Below are 3,032 nucleotides of genomic sequence, written 5' to 3'. Positions count from 1 at the left end.
GTACTGGTGTACTACTGCACATCTCTTCTCAACTCTGTGTTCAGTGATGTCACATTGGTAGCTCAAAAACAGCCATGGTGGAAGTAATTACATCACAGAAATCAGCACATGTTACAAACTAGGGCATTTTTTTTTTTCTCTGTAGCAACAGTTATTAAAGACCAGCACACAAGTAGAAATATCCTTTTTGGATATCTATCTGTCTTACCCCTGGGAGTGTTTGATAACTCTTTAACTTTCTGTGGGCCAGTAATCTTGTATGCTACTCCAAACTCACCACTCATTACAGTAATTGTGTCTGTCTCGTTTCACAGTTGAGCTGTGCCACTTGACCTCTACTACTTCAAGATCCTGTCACTACCAATGTTATCTGTAAATCCAATTCTGTGAGAACATCCCCTATTGTAATCCTTGGCCTACAAAGGAGAACTGCCATAAGATTTTTCATGATGCTTATGTGCATTCACCAGTGCATTCCTCATTGATTTGTTAATAGATTTCCCATAGGACATAGTCATCTGCTGAATTTTCTGTCCATATTGAGTATATCCACTCTAGAATGCCCCCTTCTCTAAGCATGTTTATCTTCTCATCAACTATCTCCTACAGCAATTTTGGGATTTTATTCTGTTTAGCATGGGCCATTGCTTTCTTCAAGCTTCTTGGAGTTATTTTAGATTATCAGGACTCTCTCACAACATTTTGACAAGTTATTTAATTTTATGTCTCAAGAGAGTATTCCAATGTGGAAAAAAATCTCCCTTATCGAGCTTTGTGTTTCTCTTTGATCCAGCACCCTCAGAATCCAATCCCATTATGTACTCTCTAGGTTGTTGTCATTACGTATTGGTTATGTCTGAATTCGTTCTGAGTATAATCCTTTTTCTCCCTAATCAAGGCTGGCAGTTAACCTTGATTATTGGCCTATGATCAGGAGGGGAAGGAAGCGATGGTTGTAAGGTAGGTGTGTAGTTTCTTTCATAGCAGAGGACTCGACATCAGCTTGAAGCAAGGAGAAAGGCTAGACATTAACGGGGAGAACCCACCACTTTCACAGGTTTAGGGGGTTCAGCATTTTTAGAGGGTTCTAGTTATTTTAAGATTTTTGGGAAAGATTTTGTCAAAAAATATACTACAAGTGGTGGAAAGTATTTGTCATACCTATATCTGACAAAAGCACATATTTCCATATTATTTATATATTATGTTATAACACATTACATGTATATATTACAATTCATAATAAGAAGGCAAATAATCCCATAAAAATGAGTGAAATATTTGAATAGAAAGTTCACAAAAAAAGATATATAAATTTCCATAAGCACATGAGAAAATTCTCAACAGATCATTAGAGATATGCAAATTAAAACTACATTTAGATACCACCACACACCTACTAGAATGGTTAAAATGAAAAAGACTGACCATATCGAATGTTGTGTTGTTGATCTGAAACAACTGGAACCATTCTACATTCATGGTAGGAATGGTACAACCTCTTCAGAAAATGCTGTATGTTTATAAAATTAAACATGTATTTTCTTTTTTAAAACAACTTTACTGAGGTATAATTGATATACAAAACACTTGAGGTAATTAATATGTACAGTTTGATGAGTTTGGACATATGCAAGCATCCATGATGCCATCGCCACAATCAAGGTAATAGACATATCCATCACTTCCCATATTGCATGTTGTGTTCTTACTCCAAAAAAAAGAGAGAGGGCACAAACATATGTTTTTTATATGACCTAGTAATTCCAGTCCTGGGTATTTTCTCAAAAGATTAGAAAATATATGTCCACAGAAAGACTTTTACACAAATGTTTATGTTGGCTTTATTACAATAGCTAAAAATTGGAAACAACTCAATGGAGTAATGGATAAACAAATAATTATATATTCACACAATGAAATACTACTCAGCAATAAAAGGGAATGAACTTCTGGTCAATGCAACAACATGGATAAAACCCAAAAATATTATGCTGAGCAAAAGACACCAGACACAAGAGTGCTTACTGTGGGATTCTATTTATGTAAAATTCTAAAATCAGGAGAACTCATCTCCATTGACAAAAGGATAATGGTTACCTGGTTCCAGGGATCAGGGGAGGAACTGCAAAGGTACATTAGCGAACATTTCAAGGTGATGGGAACATTTTATATTTTGAGTCAAATTTTATATAACTTTTTTTCCCTTAGGAAGAAAACTAAATTTCACTCAAAGATGATAGTGCAATCTCTATATTCTCCTATACATACATTTCTAATGGTCCTATGGACAGAATTTTTTGGTGATGACACAGGTAGAATATGTTCATTTTTTTCCCAATATTTGTCTTCTTTCTGTCCCCAAATGGAAATAACGACTTTGCTATCTCTCCTTTCCTTCTGTATTTTACCTTGCAAAATTTTATTTTAGGTGGTGGCAGAAGTGACCAGAGCTATATATTTGAGGCCACCCAGAAGAGTGTAATCCTGTACTTCTTATTTTTTTCACATTTTCTTTCTTTCCATTCTTTTGTATCCTACTTTCCTCTCTGTTCTCACTTCCTCTTCCCCTCACAGTGTCCCTGTGGTGTTAATCCTGAAACAGCTTAAAGAACATCAGCTGCTTCTTTTTAGTTTCCTCTCTAATATATCATATATACATAATATTCATATATAATATATATGAATAGTATATATTATATGAATGTTATATATGAACATATGTAATATTCATTGTGTTTGATAGAGAGAGGAAATGGTTTTGTTTCTGTTTCAGCAGCCAGTTTAAAGCATAGCTTTTCTTTTTTTGATTTCATCACCTTTAAGATGGTCATTCTTAAAACATGACAATTAATCTATAACGTCCTAAAGCATGTCTTTTAATTAATTGGTATCCTTATCTCTTATGGCTCTGGAAGGACCTTAATTATGAACACTGTTGGGACAATTGAAAACAAATTCCTCTAGAAGATTCTTTGCTCTATGATTCATCTTTTAAGAGATATATGAGCTTGTCATTCTTCACTTTTAGC

Source organism: Equus przewalskii, chromosome 5 (genome assembly GCF_037783145.1).
Source record: "Equus przewalskii isolate Varuska chromosome 5, EquPr2, whole genome shotgun sequence".
In the NCBI taxonomy this organism is placed as follows: Eukaryota; Metazoa; Chordata; class Mammalia; order Perissodactyla; family Equidae; genus Equus; species Equus przewalskii.
Note: the sequence above shows the minus strand (reverse complement) of the source record.